This window comes from Tamandua tetradactyla, chromosome 5 (assembly GCF_023851605.1).
Source record: "Tamandua tetradactyla isolate mTamTet1 chromosome 5, mTamTet1.pri, whole genome shotgun sequence".
NCBI classification, from domain to species: Eukaryota; Metazoa; Chordata; class Mammalia; order Pilosa; family Myrmecophagidae; genus Tamandua; species Tamandua tetradactyla.
This window is the reverse complement of record NC_135331.1, coordinates 80550439-80571501: the sequence shown is the minus strand read 5'-3', so window position 1 is coordinate 80571501 and position 21063 is coordinate 80550439. Positions and strand designations below refer to the sequence as shown.

The window sequence follows — 21063 nt, the reverse complement described above, 5'->3', positions numbered from 1 at the left end:
CAAGCAAACCACAGAATAGCAGCCAAGTATTTGCCAAGGTCAACAAAACCTCCGATGTCCCCACACTTTGTGACAGATCAGTTTGGGCCCCTTCCTGAATCTGATGATGAAAAATTTATGACCCTTTCCAAGCTCCAGCCGACAAGGCTCTGCTTGTGTTCTTAAAACAAATCGCAGGGGTTCCCTGCCATCCTTCCAGCAAACCTCATCCTCACCTGCCATGAGGAAAACATTCACACCTTGCATTTGGGTTTCCGCATGCCTCTTCCTCAGAGCCTAAGTGTGAGGACACGTCTGCCTATTCTTTCTCACCCAAATGCACACACCTTGCCTCTGTCTGCCTATCAGCTGGAGGTCACATGTTCCCCGGAGAACAAGCTAAAATTCAGTTTAGTGCTAAACTTCAGTTCTTTATTATTCCTTTTGAAACTCAGCGTAAGGATACACACCACATTCTCTTCCAGCATTCATCAAAATTCAACTTTCTGAGCTGGTGGAAAATACAGATACTTTGTTTCATTTGGATACCTTAGGGTTTATACAAGGGCATTCCCTTCTTCCAGAAGGCCACCCCTGATCTGCCCAGGCTTGGAAACCTGCTCCTCTTCAAAGGACTCACGGAACTCACCTCCGTGTGACATCTGCCACATTATACTGAAATTCGGTTGCTCATCTTGGTCTGGGAACTTCTCTGAGAGGAGCTCGTGTCTTTTCCTTTCCCACGTTGCATGCTCTAGATGCCCATGCGCTTCTACTCACAGAGCCAGGGCACGATGCATATCTGCTGAATCCCTTCCGCATCCCCATGGGATTCCAGCTGCCACCCTCTGAGGCCCTGTGGAAAGCAGACGAGGTGTTCACCTGATGCAGTTCCCCTTTAATGGGGGGGCTGGGGGGGGACCTTAGCTCTTAGAGGAGTCTTTTGGGTCAAGATTCTGCAGATATGTGAAGGAAAGGAGTTTGATGTGTCTTAGTTCTGACATCCTAGATCATCTCACTTCAGCAGCAGCTTTGCCCTTTGTTCTTTATGAAAACTGCATGAGAATAGGCTGGCCACGCTGTCGCTGCTGTAACGATATGTGGGTCTCATGGCACTACGCACTGTGGTTTGACAGTGGAGCACCCACACAACGCCTCATGGCTAGGGAAAGGCTCCTGAGCTCTGTGGATGGCTGAGCGGGCTCCCCGCTGACCATCCTGGGCCTGCCGCAGCCTCCAGCCTCCTCAGCTGACCCCTTTCTCCACAGCACTGACCATCTGCCGGGAGCTGCCTGGCCTTCGGAAGGGTGGACATCTCTGCCTGGTGGCCAGAGTCCGCCTTCCACACCCGCGGCCCCCGCCAGGCCCATTTCCCCTGGGTGCCTGGCCCCCATCTCAGCTGAGGAACGGGGCGGTGCGGCAGGGGTGCAAGTCTCCCCGACACCCCAACCCGGGCCCTGCCTCCCCCATATCTTCCCGTGGGCATGGACCGCAGCCCTTGCCAGGGAAGGCCTTTCCCTCCACCCGTCCGTCCGCAGAAAGGGAACTGAGGGCTGAAGCCAGCCGGAATTCAAGTTAACTTTATCAAATAGTCTCTTTCTGGGAAAACCAAGCCCAAGGGCCCAAACATAGTGTCCTCGTTCCAAGCGCAAACCACACACACACAGCCGTGGAGCATTTTGTGAGACAAATGGTAGCGTCACTAAGGTCCAAGCCCAGCCCCACTGTGTGACTTTCCGTCCCCAGGCCCCAACTCTCCAGAAGACAGATGAAAAGGCCTGAGGGAGGGGAGTGATCATAGAGATGGGGACAGCTTTTATTAAAAGAGCGCTTTCCCAGACCGTCACTAAACCTCGTCCACTTTTGTCAGTCAGGGGAGACAGTGAGAGAGACATTAGAGGAGGTAATTGCACGTATCAGTCAACAGCTTTTGTCCCGCGGCCGCTGAGAATTACAGTAAAACGGGCCCAGGAAAACAGCACACTGGATTAAAGGCGAAAAGGAGCTTTCTCCAGTTTCTCCCTGCTCACCAGCTGCTGTGTTCAGTGGTAGAGACAGAAGCAGCAGTATCAGAGGGAAATCTAGCCTAGCACAGTCTGGGCTTCTTTTTCTCTTGTTTCTCTCCACCTTGAAACTGACCAGGCTTTGACTTTAAAGAGCTTTCTAAAAAAAAACATTCTATCTCACCAAAGCATGACACTATTAACCATATATGAATTTTATGTATTAAAGTACAGGAATCCATATAAACTCAAACCTTCTACCGTTTCTCAGACTGGCTATAACATGATCAGGTCAGAGCCTCGGATGCTGATTGGCTTCAGCAGGTGTTCAAGTAAACAGCTTGCAAGGCAGAAACATTTTATTTATGTCTGACTGTAAATTGCACCAAACCAAACACGCTGACAGAGTCAGCGTAAAGGTCTCATGAGGCCTGTGGCTGAGATGTGCAGCAAGTGAGGGAGCTGGAGTAGAGAAGGGGAAAGGAAGAGACTGGCCTGATACCGAATGCCCAGCCCTGCCCTAAAGAGCAGCCGTGCTTTAACCCCTACAGACCCCATGAGATAAACCTGTCACCAGGTCCCTGGACTCCAGACACCTTCAACTGGCCCCCACCTCAATGTTAAAGGAATCCTCTTTTTCTAAATTGTACGAAGAGGCTGTCTGAAAACCTGCCGAAGCTATTGGATACGGGAGAGGGTAAAAGCTGCCTTCTCAGGTGTGGAAGAACTCTTGGGCAGCCCTAGGGAGACAGTACGGACCAGGAAACAGTAGGTCTGAGTGATGGGGGTGGGGGGGGAGTTAGGATGCCGGGCAGTGAGGCTTGGCCAACTCCATGTGGCTCCAGCAGAGGCCAGTGGGGCCCTGAGGTGGAGGGCCACAGTGAGGCCGCAGGTGTGAGTGAGTTTCATCTTTAAATATTTGAAATCGTGTGGCCTGTCAGCATAGCCGAGGTCAACTTTCTGAAGCCATACTTATTAGTTCCATCTTGCAGATCAAGACACCAGGGTTAGAGAAGTCAGGCAACTCTACCAAGGAAGTGGCACTAATACGGAATATCCACAGCCACCCGTGCACATGCACAACCAGATATGCCCAGGTGCTCACTCAGAACACTAGGCCACCTCATGCACCCTGGGGAGAGCGTGTGCCCAGGCGGGCTGGAAGGTGGGGAGCTGCAGTATAAGCAAGCATTGTCTCAATGGGGCCTCAAACATTAAATACTGATGGGCATCGAAAGTGGCAGGAGTAGAGTCATGCGGGATGAACTAATTGCATTGATCGGTATTTTAAAACACTTCTCATACTAAATTAAACAGCTGTATTTAGAGGATCCAGTATTTATACAAAAAATCTTAAATAGGTGATTAGTTCATATGCTTTGAAAGTCAAGATCACAGCAGCGATGCAACATCTGCACCGCCCTCTCCTGCAATGTACATGCAGGTGTGCAGACCGAGCTTCTTTCCACAGTCCAGGTGCACCCTCCAGGTCTGCTTGTCCAGAGGACTCCTAAGAAGCCCTGACGCCGCTGCTCCACCTCCAGGTCCCTAAGAATATGTGCAAGGAAGGGAAAGCTGCATTAAACGCCAGCTCTGGACTCCCGGACACCTCCCCTCCCCTCATGTCACCCCCACAAATGTGCGTGTGTGCTGCAGATATGGTGGGCTTGTTTCCACACCTCCACAGCAAAGGGATTCATGAAGGTTTTGTTTTCTTGGTGCTTATAAAGTTATGTTTACCACTACGCTGCATTCTACCAAATGTGCAATAGCACTATTTCTAAAGAAACAAAAATGTGCATACTTTTACCATAAAATACTTTATTGCTAAAAATTCTAACTACCATCTAAGCCTTCAGCAAGTTGTCACCTTTTTTGAAGGTGAAAGGTCTTGCTGACTGGCCAGGATGGTGAGTGCTGAAGGTTGGGGTGGCTGTGAAAATTTCTTAAAATAAGACAATGACATTTCCCCTATTGAGTGACTCTTCCTTTCAAGAAACATTCCTCTGTAGCCATACAATGCTGTTTGATAGCATTTTACCCACATTAGGACTTCTTTCAAAATTGGAGTCCATCCTCTTAAACCCTGCTGCTGCTTTAGCAACTAAGTTGATGTAATATTCTAAATCCTTTGTTGTCATTCCAACAGTGTTAACAGCATCTTCACCAGGAGCAGTTTCCATCACAAGAAGCCACTTTCTTTGCTCATCTGTAGGAAGCAACTCCTCATCCATTCAAGGTTTATCATGAGATTGCAACAATTCAGTCTCATCTTCAGATTCCCCTTCTAATTCTAGTTCTCTTGCCTTTTCCATCACATCTGCAGTAACTTCTTCCATCGACATCTTGAACCCCTCAAAGCCATCCATGGGGGTTGAAATCAACACCTTCCAAACTCTTGTTAATGTTGATATTTTGCCCTCCTCCTATGAATCATGAATGCTTTTGATGGCATTGAGAATGGTGAATCCTTTCCAGAAGGTTTTCAATTTACTTTGCCCAAATCCATCAATGTAATCACTATCTATGGCAGCTATAGCTTTATGAACTGTATTTCTTAATTCACAAACTTGAAAGTCAAAATGACTCCTTGATCCATGGGTTATAGAACAGGTGTTGTATTAGCAGATGTGAACACAGCATTAATCTGGTTGTACATCTCTATCAGAGTTCTTGGGTGACCAGGTGCATTGTCAATGAGCACTAATATTTTGATAAGAATCTTTCTTCTTTGAACAGTAGGTCTCAATGGTAGGCTTAAAATAGCCAGTAGACCAAAAAAGAAAAAATATTCAGTAAACCATATGGTAAACTTACATGCTGTCATCCAAGCTTTGTTGCTCCTTTTATGGAACACAGGCAAAGTAAATTTAGCATAATTCATAAAGGCCCTAGAATTTTTGAAATGCTAAATGAGCATTGACTTCAACTTATTGAAGTCATCAGCTGCATTAGCCCCTAACGAGAGAGTTAGCCTGTCAATTGAAGCTTTGGAACCAGGTATTGACTTCTCGTCTCTAGCTATGAAAGTCCTAGATGACATCTTCTGATAGAAAGCTATTTTGTCTACACTGACAAAACAATAGAAAATTTATTGTTTAATGTAGCCACATTCATCAATGGTCTTAGCTAGGTTTTCTTGATAGCTTGCTGCAGCCTCTGCATTGCACTTGTTGTTTCACCTTGCACCTTTATGTTACAGAGATGTCTTCTTTCCTTAAACTTCATGAACCAACCTCTGCTAGATTCAAACTTTTCTTCTGCAGCTTCCTTGTCTCTCTCAGACTTCATAGAATTGCAGAGAGTTAGGGCCTTGCTCTAAATGAGGCTTTGGCTTAAAGAAAATGTTGTGGCTGTTTTGATCTTCCATCCAGAAAACTAAAATTTTCTCCATATCAGCAAGAAGGCTACTTTGCTTTTTCATTATTTGTGGGTTCCCTGGAGAAGCACTTTTTATTTACTTCACAAACTTTTCCTTTGCATTCACAACTTGGCTAACCAGTTATCACAAGAGACCTAGCTTTTGGCCTATCTCAATTTTTGACATGCCTTCCTCACACTAAGGGTAATGATTTCCAACTTGTGATCTAAAGTGAGAGAAATGTGACTCTTCCTTTCACTTGAACACTTAGAGGCCACTGCAGGGTTATTGATTGGCCTAATTTCAATACTGTTGTATCTCAGGGAATAGGGGACCTAAGGTGAGGATAAGCAAGCGGGAACAGCAAGTCAGTGGAGCAGTCAGAATACAACACATTTATTGATTAAGTTCACCATCTTATATGAGTGCAATTCATGGCTCCCCAAAACAATTACAACAGTAACATCAAAGATCACTGATCACAGATTACCATAACAGGTATAATAATAGTGAAAAAGATGAAAACATTATGGGAATTACCAAAATGTGACAATGAGACACAAAATGAGCACATGCTGTTGGAAAAGTGGTGCTGTGATAGACTTGTTCAACACAGGGTTGCCACAAACCTTCTGATTTGTAAAAAACACAGTATGTGTGAAGTGCAATAAAGAAAAATGTAATCAAACAAGATGTGTTTATACAATGGCTTGAAAACAATCATCAGTAGCATGTATTGAACATTTACAATGTCCCAAACAGAAGTCAAAGAAAATATTAAGTCACTGCAGATTTTTAAAAAATTAAGAATGTCATCATCCTATTTTACAGATGACAACACAGCAACAGAAATGTTATAAACCATCCAAGGACCATAAGGCTAGTGTGAAATCAGGATTCACACTACAGTACAGCAACCAATCCTGACATTGCTGCAAACATCATTAGGTATCCTGGTCTCCAGTCAGGTCACATGGAACACACACACACATACACACACATTACCATGCAGAGAAATCTCACTAATATTTTATGACATCAAGGCATGCTACTGCCAAAATGGCAGGACGGTTTGGGCGGTTTATTTAAGACACTATTTTGCTAATTGAAGATATTCTGGGACTTAGCTTACCTAGTTTCTACTGAAAGTTGAGTAAATTGCTCAAAAGTCTGAGGATACATTCATCAACTTTCAAGAAATCAGGGAAATGATGTTTAGGAAAGAATATCGTTGTGACATGGGCTGGAGCCTTGGGTTACTTGGAAGTAATGATCTGTCATATAAATTTATACCAACCACTTTCACATCCAATCTTCTGCACACACAATTGGTAACTATTGGCATAAAGAGTGACTCAAGAACACCAACTTGTGCATTATATTTCTATTGCCTAGGTCTATAAAAGCAAACTTCCCAAAATCAAACCCACACCTCAAAGCCAAATACCCTGGGCTAGAGACCAGAGTGACTCATTCAATGGTATCTGTGCCTTGCCGGGGAGCAGGCTTGCATCGAACCTCTGATATCTTCTTATTCTCTAGATGACCACAAAGGAAAAAGAGATTAACAATACGAACCAAAAGGATGGCTTCCACACCATGCCACCAACCCTGGATAGCTGTGACTAAAGAGGTTTAAAAGTGAGAGTAAATTCACATGATAGGGTGGTTGTGTGTAGGGACACCAATGGCACAACAAACCTCTCTTGCTCTAGAGTTTTTAAGGGATTCAGCTAAAGTATACCTTTAAATTCATAGTCAACTTTTGAATATTCCAGGTCCAATAATCCAGATGGTGATTTATCTCAGTTTTTCCTTCCTTCAGCCCACTGCTTCTTTTTTGAAAGTTGTCTGTTTATATTCCTTGGGCTAAAGGAGAAACCACTCATTTACCATATCACAAACATTTATTTACCATAACACAAAAATCCTCCTTAAAAACCTTTTACGCTATAAAAAAAAAAAAAAAAAGAGTTCCTACCTGCAAGGAGTTTTTAGTCTACAGAGAGATAGGAACAATATGTTTTTTTTTTAGAAAAAGGCAATTGCAATGCTGAGCAACTCCTTTTGGCTAGAAGTAAGCACATATATCTCAGGAAGACCAAAGGATCATCCTTACAACTCATTCCAGACAAAATTGCAAAGAACACCCAAAGAAATGATGCCTGAACTGAGGAGTTACCAGGTTTAGAGGTGGTAAGGAAAGTAACCCAGTAGTGGTACTCATGTGCAGAGGCATGGAGGTGAGAAAACATCACCAGTTAAGAGGCTAAAAGTAGTTGACTGTGACTGCTATTTGAAGGACCAAGGCAGGGAGAGTTGAGGCTCTAGACATGAGCTGAGCCAGACTGTGAAACAGTTGGTAGGACCTGCTACAAGTATCTGTACCTTGAAAGTGGTGAGGACCATGGAAATGCATGAGAAGAGAATAGCATGGCCAGATCTGGACTTGAAGAGATAGTGCTCTGATTCAGGGAAGCTAAAATTCTGAAATAGGTGGCATTTAAACACTGGCCTTTAGTCTTCCTTTTCAGAGTCTTTTCCTTTCCATCTTCCTGACTTCCTCCACTGCAAAACTCCTCAGTTCCTAACATGGTGCAAATTCCTAACAAGACTTAATCAATTTGTGTTTTAATAAAAGACACAAATTTAAGTAAAGGAATGAATCTAAAATGTAGAATTTGGAGAAATCCAATTCAATTAGTAGGAGAAGTATCTGGGTGTGAGAGACCCCATTGCCATGTATATTAACTAGAGTTCTTTAGAGAAACAGAATCAACAGAAAATATCCATATATATAAAATTTATAAAAGTGTCTCACATAACCATGGGAAAGAGGAGTCCAAAATCTGTAAGGCAGGCTGTGAAGCTGACAACCCCAATGAAGAGTCTGAATGAACTCCACAGGAGAGGCTTGCTAGCCGAAGCAGGAAGATAATCAGTCTCTTTTGAATCCTCCTTAAAAGCCTCCAGTGATTAGATTAAATGTCCCTCCTTACAGAAGACACTCCCCTTGGTTGATTACAGATGCAATCAGCTGTGGATGCAGCTGACGTGATCATGATTTAATTCCATGAAATGCCCTCATAGCAACACACAGGCCCAGCAGTTGCCCAACCAGACAAATGGGCATCACCAACCTGGCCAAGTTGACACATGAACCTGACCATGACAGTCTACCCCTTGTCAACTTGGCAGCTGTACACATAACCCTTTAACCATATTTAATCTCTAAATAGAAAACAATAAAAGATACATTTTTTCCTCACCTAACAATACTCAACTGTCCCATGTACAACCAGAAATGTATTAAACCTCCCCATTATAGGGTGCAAGTCCTTGGATAAATATTCACTCTTAAACTTGATATCTTACAACTTAAAAACTATAACATGAAACAAACAGCATTACAATCCTCATTTCTGTAACTGATCACATGGTCACACTTCATATTTTTCACTACCGTCTTCCACTACCCATTCTATGTTCCCTTTACCCTCAGCAAACACTTTAACTGGCCATAGTTCTTCCCCTGGTTGGGGTGACCCAAACCTTAATTCCTGAAGTTTCAGAGCTATTGGTAGTCCTGCCTGGATTGGGCTGTTGCAGTTTTCCATTTATTTTAATCACTGGGCATGGTAGTACTAAAAGATGCCCTAAGGGGTCTTCTATATTCCAGGAAAACCCTTCTTTACCTCCATTGTGTAGTTGCAGTCTTATTTCCACCTGATGGTTAGGACCAATCAAGCCAGCCAGTAAAGTAATCCCCTTCTTGACTTGTTGATCCAGAGACATGAGTAACATGAAGTGACCAAGTGGCAGCCTTAGATTCCATTTCAATGGAATCACTGTGGTTTCTCCTGGTGGATGCACTTCCCCTTCTGGAACTAAAACCTGTTGACCAGCAGAGTTCAAGGTCACAGGGACAGGAAGCAAAAAATTTCCTAGTGGATCACTTCCTTAGTGAGTGGTGCCTCTTCCATTTCCACCCCTTGGTTCCTGGACCGATGAATCCTGGCTATAGGAGAAAAAGCACCACATAATGGACGCTGATTCATGGCAATCACAGCCTCCTGGAGGACATTACCTCAGCCTTTCAGGTTATTGCCACCTAGTTGGCACTGTAATTGAGTTTCCAAAAGGTCATCTACTATTCTATCAATCCAGCTGCTTCTGGATGATGGGGTACGTGGTAAGACCAGAGAATTCCATGAGCATGTGCCCATTCCTGTACTTCATTTGCTGTGAAGTGTGTTCCTTAATCAGAAGCAATGCTATGCGATTACCATGATGATGGATAAGGCATTCTGTAAGTCCATGGATGGTAGTTTTGGCAGAAGTGTTACATGCAGGGAAAGCAAACCCATATCCAGAGTATGTGGCTTTTCCAGTTAGAATGAATTGCTGCCCCTTCCATGAAGGGAGTGGTCCAATGTAATCAACCTGCCACCATGTAGCTGGCTGGTCACTTCAGGGAATGATGCCATCTCGGGATCTGCTGCTGGCAGATTGGGCACTCAGCAGTAGCTGTAGCCAGGTCAGCCTTGGTGAAATAAAATCCATGTTGCTGAACCCATGCATAACCTCCATCCCTACCACCATGACAACTTTATTCATGAGCCCATTGGGGAATAGCAGGAGTTGCTGGGGAAAGAGACTGACTGGTATTTGCAGAACGGATCATCTTATCCACTTGCTTATTAAAATCTTCTTCTGCTGAAGTCACCCTCTGGTGTGCATTTACATGGGACACAAAAATCTTCATGTTTTTAGTCCACTCAGAAAAGTCTATCCACATACCTCTTCCGCAGACCTCTTTGTCACCAATTTTCCAATTATGGTCTTTCCAAGTCCCAGACCATGCAGCTAAAGCATTAGCAACAGCCCATGAGTCAGTACACAAATGCACATCTGACCAGTTCTCCTTCCAAGCAAAATGAACAACCAGGTGCACTGTTCGAAGTTCTGCCCACTGGGAAGATTTCCCCTCACCACTGTCCTTCAGGGACATCCCAGAAAGGGGTCGTAGTGCTGCAGCTGTCCACTTTCAGGTGGTACCTGAATATCGTGCAGAACCATCTGTAACCAGACCCGAGTTTTCCCTTCCTCAGTCAGTTCACTGTAAGGAACTCCCAAGAGGCCATAGCTCTGGTCAGGGAAAGAGAAGCTAATGTGACAGGCATGGAGACTGTGAGCATTTGGGCCGCTTCCTCATGTAACTTGCTTGTGCCTCTCAGGACCTGCTCTGGCCCTATTTCATATATACCATTTCCATTTTATGATGAAGTGCTGCTGTGCACACCCAACTTACGGCTTGATGGGTCAGCCAATACTCAGCTCATGATAGGTAACCTTGTGGGTCATGGTTAAGCATTCAGTCTCTACTAAGGCCCAATAGCAGACCAAAAGCTGTTTCTCAAAAGGACAGTAGTTATCTGCAGCAGATGGTAAGGCTTTGCTCCAAAATCCTAAGGGTCTGCGTTGTGATTCTCCTATAGGGGCCTGCCAAAGGCTCCAGACAGCATCTCTATTTGCCACTGACACTTCCAGCACCATTGGATCTGCTGGATCATATGGCCCAAGTGGCAGAGCAGCTTGCACAGCAGCCTGGACCTGTCGCAGAGCCTCCTCTTGTTCAGGTCCCCACTCAAAATTAGCAACTGTTCTGGTCACTCGATAAATGGGCCGGAGTAACACACCCCAATGAGGAATATGTTGTCACCAAAATCCAAAGACATCAACTAGGCATTGTGCCTCTTTTTTTGTCATAGCAGGGGCCAGATGCAGCAACTTATCCTTCACCTTAGAAGGGATATCTCAACATGCCCCACACCACTGGACACCTAGTGGACACCTTTCACTGAAGTGGAAGGCCCCTGTATTTTTGTTGGATTTATCTCCCATCCTCTGACATGCAAATGCCTTATCAATAAGTCTAGAGTAATTGCTGCTTCTTGCTCACTAGGTCCAATCAACATGATATCATCAATATAACAGACCAGTGTGATGTTTTGTGGGAGGGAGAAAAGATCAGGTTCCCTGCAGACAAGATTATGACATAAAGCTGGAGAGTTGATGTACCCCTAAGGTAGGATAGTGAAAATATATTGCTAACCTTGCCAGCTGAAAGCAAACTGTTTCTGGTGGTCCTTATCAACAGCTATTGAGAAAAAAGCAGATCAATAGCTGCATATTAGGTACCAGGGGACATATGGATTTGCTCAAGCAATGACACCACATCCAGAACAGCAGCTGCAATTGGAGTTACCACCTGGTTGAGCTTATGATAATCCACTGTCATCCTCCAAGACCCATCTGTTTTCTGCACAGCCCAAATAGGAGAGTTGAATGGGGATGTGGTGGGAATCAGCACCCCTGCATCCTTCACGTCCTTAAGAGTAGGAGTAATCTCTGCAATCCCTCCAGGAATCCAGTATTGCTTCTGATTTACTATTTTGCTAAGTAGGGGCAGTTCTAATGGCTTCCACTTGGCCTTTCCTACCATAATAGTCAGGCCTCCCTCCATGAGTCAGAGAGACAATGTGGGAATTCTGCCAATTGCTCAGTATGTCTATTCCAATTATGCATTCTGGAACTGGGGAAATAAATACAGAATGGATCTGGGGGCCCAGTCGACCCACTGTGTGATGGGCCTGAGCTAAAACTCCATTGATCATCTGACCTCCACAAGACCCAACTCTGACTGGTGAAACAGAGTGACATTTTGGGTCCCCTGAAATTAATGTCACTTCTGAACCAGTGTCTAATAATCCCCAAAATATCTGATTATTTCCCTTTCCCCAGTGCACAGTTACCTTGGTAAAAGGCCATTGGTCTCCTTGGGGAAGGCTTGGAGGAAGATTAAGAGTATAAATTTGTGGCAGTGTAACAGGGTCCTCCCCCAAAGGGACCTGGCCTCCCCCTCATTCAAGCGGCTTTGGGTCTGTAAACTGTCTCAAGTCTGGAAATTGATTAAGGGTCTGTAATTCTGTGTTTTTGTAATTCAAGTTAGACTTCTGTTCACTTGCCCTAAAACTGTTTTGTTTATACAGCTCAAATAAGAATTTAGTAGACTACCCATCTATTGTAATTTTAGGTATCCAGTGATCTACTAGCCAATGCCGCAAGTCTCTGCAAGTCAGATTATTTTGTCTCCTGCTTTGAGTCTGCTGTCTATTACAATAGCTACGTCCACCTTGTCTTTGGCGATTAAGCACTGCAACATGGTTTCTACCAAGTTGGGATCCGGTCATCCCCATTGTCTTTAAGGATTCCAGCTCAGTGACAGCTGTTTCCACAATAATATCTGACCTACAGAGAAGTGCAACTATAGAGCTCTTCAGGGATGATGGTGCTAGTCTCACAAATTAATTTCTCACACTTCTGGTAAAAGGTGCATCCTCTGGACATTCCTGGGGTGTAAGAGCAGGCTTTCCATGATAAATCCACTCTAACATTCCAATTTCTCTAAGCCTCTGGATACTCTCATCTACATTATACCAGGGCAGTTCTGGAATTTCATCTTCATTTAGTGTAGGCCACATTTTTGTCCATGTTTCAACAAACCAAAGTATTAGAGTACTTTCTAGACGCTCAAGCTACAACACTGAATACAGAATCTCTGCTTAGTAGGACTGTGTCAACAACTTCAGGCTGATCCACCTTAACTTCCTTCCTCCATTATCCCCCTCTGATATCAACTCCAACACATTTTCCCCTGATTTCTGACTACACAAATTGGAAAATTCATTTATTTCTTTTAGAGTATAGCACACCTCCTCATGAGTCACATTATACACCTCATTTTTGGGTCTGTTAAGACTTCCATCCAGTTGGAGTTCTGGAAGCAAAGAGGTGGACTGGGGGTAAATCATGAAAGGAATGTGCAATGTCGACTATTTATTACAGGGGATTCCATTAATGTTTCATCTGGTGAAATAGGGTGTATTAGCTAGGGTTCCCTAAAGAAGCAGATCAGCAGGAAATATTCATAGACATAAAATTTATAAAAGTGTTTCAAGTAACTGTGGGAATGTACAGTCCAAAATCTGCAGGGCAGGCTTTGAAGCTGGCGATTCCAATGAAGGATATGAGTGAACTCCAAAGAAGAGGCTTGTCGGCCAAAGCAGGAAGAGAGACTGTCTCTTCTGAATCTGGTTTAAAAGCCTTCTGGTGATTAGATTAAACATCATCCATTGCAGAAGACACTCCTCTTAGCTGATAACAAATGGAATCAACTATGGATGCAGTTGACATGATCATGATTTAATTCTATGAAATGTCCTCATAGCAACAGGCAGGCCAGCACTTGCCCAACCAGACAAACAGGTGCCACCACTTGGCCAGGTTGACATATGAGCCTGAATAAAAAGCATGTCCCCAAATACAAATTTAGACAGATAGCAAAAGAGACATATGAATGACACAGCTTTTGAAACCTTGCTTATTGAAGAACACATTTCTGTTGTGCTCATATATGAAAGACAACCTGGCTCAGGTATAAAATTCCTGAATCACAGCCTTTAACAGGCAAAACTCTTAAGCATATTGCTTTGTCACAGTCATCACAGAATGGTACAATTCTTTGTATTGTTCTCTTTCTTCTTTTGGCATTTTGGCATTATCCTTTTTTTTTTACACTGAACACATATTGTTGTAATAAGAAAAAAAAATAAAAAAGAGAAAGAAAGAAGCAAACTCTCTCTCCAAGCCAAACTCTGCAGACAAACTCAACATCCTTCCCCATATGTGGGACACGACATCCAATAGTGAACATCTCCCTGGCAATGTGGGGCATGACTCTAGGCAGGAGCCAGGCCCTGGCATCATGATATTAAAATGCCTTCTTGACTATGCAAAAGAATGAAAGAGGATACATATCTCACACCCTATACAAAAATTAACTCAACATGGTTCAAAGACCTAAACATTAGATCTAAGACCACAAAACTGTTAGAAGAAAATGTAAGGAGATATTTTATAAGTCTTATAATAGGAGGCAGTTTCCTAGACCTTACATCCAAAGCACGAGCATTAAAGAAAGAAAAAAAGAAATGGGAACTCCTCAAAATTAAACACTTTGTGCATCAAAGAACTTTGTCAAGAAAGTGAAAAGACAGCCTACACGATGGGAGACAATTTTTGGAAACGACATATCAGATAAAGGTCTAGTATCCAGAATATATAAAGAGATTGTTCAACTCAACAACAAAAAGACAGACAACCCAATTACAAAATGGGCAAAAGACTTCAACAGACACTTCTCAGAAGAGGAAATACAAATGGCCAAAAGGCACATGAAAAGATGCTCAACTTCCCTGGCTGTTAGGGAAATGCAAATCAAAACCACAATGAGATATCATCTCACACCCACCAGAAGAATGGCCATTATCAATAAAACAGAAAACAACAAGTGCTAGAGAGGATGTGGAGAAAGAGGCACACTTATCCACTGTTGGTGGGAATGTCAAATGGTACAACCACTGTGGAAGGCAGTTTGGCAGTTCCTCAGGAAGCTAAATATAGAATTGCCATATGGCCCGGCAATACCATTGTTAGGTATCTACTTGGAGGACATTAGAGCAAGGACACTAGTGAACATTTGCACACCAATGTTTATAGCAGCATTATTTATAGTTACAAAGAGATGGAAACAGCCAAAATGTCCATCAACAGACGAGTGGGTAAACAAACCATGATATATACACATGATGGAATACTATGTATATATCAGAATAAAGTTCAGAATGAAGTTATGAAGTATGTAACAACATGGATGGACCTTAAGAACATTATGCTGAGTGAGATTAGCCAGAAACAAAAGACAAATATTGTATGGTTTCACTGATATGAACTGAGATTAGTGAATAAACTTGGAGAATTTCATTGGTAGCATTGAATTGGTGTTCAGTTAAGAACAGAGGTCATCAGGAGATAGAAATAGGATAGATATTGGGTAATTGGAGCTGAAGGGATACAGATCATGCAACAAGACTGAATGTAAAAAATCAGAAATAGATAGCACAATACTACCTAACTGTAATACAACTATGTTAAAACACTGAATGAAGCTGAATGTGAGAATGATAGAGGGAGGAGGGCTGGGGGCACAAATAAAATCAGAAAGAAAGATAGATGATAAAGATTGAGATGGTATAATCTAGGAATGCCTAGAGTGTATAATGATAGTGACTAAATGTGCAAATTTTTAAAATTGTTTTTGCATGAGGAAAACATAGGAATGTCATTACTGCAGGGTGCTGAATATAGATGGTAACTAACATTTTTAAAATTTTACCTTATGTGTGAGACTAAAGCAAAAAATGTTTATTTGGTACAAAATTTGTATTTTGACTAGGGCATTTCCTAATATAACTTATGTAGACAGCTTAATTGAACACCGTAAGTACATAGAACCTTGAGTAGGGCATGAGATTTTGTTGGTTTGTCCAGAGTGATGCCCCAATCAATCCCAGAATGATTTGAACAGTTAATAAAAAAGTGTTTGCAATGTCCCCTTCAGGGAACGGTGAGAAAGGGGGGAAATTCAACTTCCCCAAGTTGAATTCTTGATATTCTCACAAGCAGTGCAGACAACCAAAGCAATAGCCTGAGCCCCCAATCTTGGAGTTTGTTCATATGAAACTTAACCCCACAAAGGATAGGTTAAGCCTACTTAAAATTAGGCATAAGAGTCACCCCCAAGAGAACCTCTTTCATTGCTCAGAATTGGCCTCTCTCTCCAACCAACACAACAAGCAAACTCACTGCCCTCACCCTATGTACATGGGACAAGACTCCCAGGGGTGTGGACCTTCCTGGCAACATGGGACAGAAATCCTGGAATGAGCTGAGACTCAGTATCAAGGGATTGAGAAAAACCCTAGATTGAGCTGAGATTCAGCATCAAGGGATTGAGAAAACCTTCTCAACCAAATGGGGGAAGAACGAAATGAGACAAAATAAAGTGTCAATGGCTGAGAGATTCCAAACAGAGTCAAGAGGTTATCCTGGAGGTTATTCTTACGCATTAAATAGATATCACCTTGTTATCCAAGATGTAATTGAGAGGCTGGAGGGAACTGCCTGAAAATGTAGAATTGTGTTCCAGTAGCCATGTTTGTTGAAGATGATTGTGTAATGATATAGCTTTCACAATGAGACTGTGTAATTGTGAAAACCTTGTGTCTGATGCTCCTTTTATCTACCTTGTCAACAGACGAGTAAAACATATGGAAAAATAAAAATAAATAGTAGGGGGAGCAAATGTGAAAATAAACTTAGATTGAAATGTTAGTGATCAATGAAAGGGAGGGGTAAGAGGTATGATATGTATGAATTTTTTTCTGTTGTCTTTTTATTTCTTTTTCTGAATGGATGCAAATATTCTAAGAAATGATCATGATGATGAATATGCAACTATGTGATGATATTGTGAATTACTGATTATATATGTAGAACAGAATGATCATATGTTAAGAATGTTTTTTCTTGTCATTTTTTTTAATTTTAAAAATTAATAAATAAAAAATTTTTTTAAATGCCTTCTTGACCAAAATGGGGAAAGGAAATGTAACAAAATAAGGTTTGAGTGGCTAAGAGTGTTTAAATAGAATCAAGAAGTCATTCTGAAGGTCACTCTTATGCAAGCTTCAGCCAGATTTTACAAATTGCCATGGTGTGCCAAGCCCCAAACAATAATATTCTTAAAACTCCTAAAGAAAACCCAGTGCTCTAAGACTTTATAAAAGTTTTACTTATTAGGTATATTTTCAGAAATTTAAAATTTCAAGATTGTTCCTACACAGATAAGCCCTAAAACTTAGCGGTACCTATCTCTCCCAGAACATCAGCCAGTGGCATCCTCCAACCTCATAATGTCCACACTCCTTTTCAACACGACGAAGTTAGAAAGGTCATTGCCCAGATATCCCTGAAGATTGAGAGAAGGATCAAAGGAGAGAGGAGAATTGTTACATAGGAGTTAGGATTTAACAAACGACTGTGACTACTGAATATTATACAGATATTTCTTTTTAGTTTCTAGTGTATTAGGACAGCCAGAAGGAAATACCTAAAATCGTGGATCTGTAACCTATATACTATGCTTTGAAATTTGCTCTCTAACTACTTGTTAAACTGAACTTTGAAATTTATCACTTTTCTGTATATATGTAATATTTCACAATAAAAATGTTAAAATAGAAAGAAAGAAGCTGGTACTTTTATGCCTGTAAAAATGTGATTGGCACATGGCAATCACAAGTGGGTAGATTTGGCTGCTCCTTCTAAGCAAAGAACAAAAGCCTTGACAAAAGTTCAATCTCTCATCAATGCAAGCACTCATATTGGGGGAAATGTGGGGAAATAGGCTTTCTTAGTGATGACAGGTGAGAGTGTCAGCCGATACAATTTCATCAATTGTTAAAAATTCTATACAAGGCCATTTAACAATATCTATCAAAATCATGAATGTACGTATTTTTTGACTGAAAGATTCTACTTTCAGGAATTTTATACACAGACACGTGCTCAAGCATTCATACACAAAGCCATTTATATACCAGGTTATTCATTACAATATTATTTATAATAGCAATAGATTGAAACAACCAAGATGTCCAGCAATTTTGGACTGCTTAAATAAGTAACAACATATACATAAAATGTAATCTAATGCAGCTATAAAAAAGAATGAGGAAACTCACAATATACTATGAAAAAGATCTTCAAGATACAGTGTTAAATGGAAAGGAGAAAATGTAAGATACTGAATCACTACACAGCTATTTTTCACAAAATGTATTGGGAGCAGGGGTAGGGAGAATGCACATATGCGTAATAAAACAATTCTGGAAGGATACACACAAAACTGATGATAGTTGGTTGCCAATTGGAAGGGGAAATGGGTGGCTGGGGCAAGAAACTTCACTGTATTTCCTTTTGTACTTTTGAACCATGTAAATGTATTACCTAATCAAAACTAAATAAACTAATGTAAAAATTATGCCCTTGTCCTTGAATAGCTCACAGCCGAAGCAAATGAACTACAGCCATACAACGGGGATGACCTAATTAAAAATACTGGTAAGGTATAGCAGAAGTAAAGAAAGGGTTAAAAACAAAAAACGTGGTCCTGGAGCAAAGAAAATAATTGGGAAAAGATCTTATTTCTCCTCTTTCAGCCTCCATTTCTCTGTACTCACTGACTCCAGAGGCCCACGTGTGGCAGCTGTGTTTCCATTGAGACTCCAGCACCCCAGGGCTGTCACCAATGCCTTCAGTGGATGTGGGACACTGAAGCCCAGCACGGTGACGGGACTCGCCGCAAGCCACACGGCGGTGGCAGTCCTCTAACTCTAAACCACTGCAAATCTGCTGTCTGTCAGCCCCGCACTGCCCCTTACACCCATGGGCACGTGGTCACCATCTGCTCGGATCCGGCTTCCCGGGCCACGGGGACGGAGATGTGAGTTAGGCCGTCGAGTGTCTGCACTCCAGCCCTCTTTGTGGAAGCTTGCCTGCTCCCTCGTCAGCTGAATCAAACTTAAGCAAACGTCCCAAAAGGAAGACAGAGAAATCATCCTTTCCCTTTTGCAAAAGTCCTCAGCAGAAACGTGGTTAATTCGGTCCTTGCCCCTTTGCCAGACCAGGATCCAAACCTTGCAAGTTTCAGTTTGATTCTTCTACCTGACAGGCTGGCCCCTCCGTGCAGTTAACAAACAGCAATCTCAGCATTTAATTATTGATCTTGTTTTAAAGGAAACAAAATAATGACCTATGAGCTTGCCACCCCAAAGCTCATCTTTCATTTCTCCTTGGCAACAGAGCAGCTGCATTCTCCCTTCCCCATCCCCATACACCCCCGCATTGGGTAGATAGTGAGCGTGGCCTGCCTGCTCCCAGGGCTTTAGAAGGGGTAGCGCTGGGGCTGGCCGAGGCCGACTAAATCCCTCCGCAATTCAGAGCCCTGACTTGCTACCCCTGCTTTATCTTTTCCACGGAACTGTTCTCCTGTCCAGGACCTTCAGCGTGTTCCCACAACTCCACGCAGTTAACCACTGTGCTCTCCTCTGCCCTCTCCATCAGCTCCTTTCTTCTTCTTGCTCTTTCTCTGCACTTTAGAACAGGAGCCCATCCTAAAAGTAGCTCCCCTCTTGATCCTGCCTCCTCTTTCATCTGGGCTGCTGTTCCTCTTTCCTCTTCCCTTCTAGGTGCCTTTGGAATATGGGGGAAAACTCTCACTTCCACAACTTTAAAAAATAAAATATTACTAATGTAATAAGAGCAGCAAATACGCGTTCAGCATTTAACTCAGTGCCAGGTGCTGCGTTAAACACCTACCATGCAGGACCTCAGGAGGAACAAACCTATTTTGCGAGCTGTTGTGGTTCATTTTGTCACAGCCGCACTGCCTGACAGTCTCTGGTTGTGCGAACATGTCACTGCCGTCCAGCAGCCCCAGGCTGTCCCTGGCTCCCTGACCCCTCGGGGCTCCCCTGTGTCCCCTGACTGAGGTGACAGCGTCTGGGGTGCACCATGTCCCTTCCGTGTGCAGGCTACTCCCAGATGGCCCATGCGGCCTGAGCACACAGTAAATAATGCCCTGCAACAGATGCTCAGTGAATTTGATTTCTAAATGCATTGATTTGATGATCACACAGATGAAAGCAGGTAGGGGGTCCAGAATTCAACATTAGCTCTCTCTCCATTTTTTCCTTAATCATATTTTACTCCCATAGTCATATAAAAGCTAAGGAAACAAATTGACCCTTAGGTGGTTTCCTCAGGATGTATTTTGCATCCACTTCGTTTCAAAACTCAGTCGAACCTGGAGGTAGACACCTCCCCGTTTCCGAGATGAGCCAGCTCTGCCACTTTCCTGTACAAAGCGAGAGGCCTGCGGTGATCCTGCCTGGAAGGGCGTGTGTATTGCGTGGAAAGTCAGAAGGAAGGCTACATGCAGCTGTGGGGAGGGAGAATTCCATTCAAATTCCATTACAACGATGTTTCCAAAGCAAAGAGAAATGGTTCTGCTTCAAGTTTTTTGTGCCCACTATTTCCCTAGGGCAGGAGCCCCACAAGCAAATACCCTTAACTCTGCCAGCTCCTTAAATAAACACATACATGGGAACCATCTTTGGTTATGGAGATATTACAGGAAAACAAAGGTTACTTTAACTTCAAAAGTGGGTTTTAGGACAAACCAGATGAAAGCTTATATGAATACACAAAATAATAGACTAATGCTATTGACTGCTTCCTTTAAATTACTTTATCAGAAGGAACATATTAATTATAATGAAAGCAAACTTGTACTCAGTGGGCTTCTAAAGAAAATTCCTTTGTAGCCTCACGACAGAATTTCCCACCATTTTTCTCTTTCTGATGAAATCAACTCCCCACGGTTGGTCAGCAGGATAATCTAATTTTAGCCAACCAGCTTGGGAGCTGCCACTGACCTCACAAAGGGAGAGGAAGGCAGCAGCAGTCAGAGCAGCCACCCACTCAGCTCTGATCATGTCTGGACTCTTCTGTCTAGTGACAGACACCGGCATGCTTCTTAGATGATTAATCTTTTCCCCTGTGACCCTCCTTGAATACATTAGCTAAACAAGACTGATAAATTTGTTTATCCCCAGACATTCATTAGAAAATTACCTGCAAAAGTAATTCTCACTAGAGCAGTTTGTGAATAGAAAGCCATATGGCAGATGAGAA

The 21063-nt window shown here is 42.7% G+C and overlaps 1 long non-coding RNA gene across 4 annotated transcripts in view; it reads right to left on the bottom strand.

The window, feature by feature from the left end:
- Positions 1-21063, bottom strand: part of LOC143684290 (uncharacterized) — a 54117-nt gene that overhangs the window by 6701 nt on the left and 26353 nt on the right. For 2 of the 4 annotated variants that reach the window (XR_013175958.1, XR_013175955.1), the window contains exon 4: positions 629-835. This is a non-coding gene — a long non-coding RNA (uncharacterized LOC143684290). Of the gene's footprint in view, positions 1-628; positions 836-7087; positions 7213-17213; positions 17276-21063 lie in introns of all 4 variants that reach the window. The other 2 variants (XR_013175956.1, XR_013175957.1) reach the window with 2 other exon arrangements.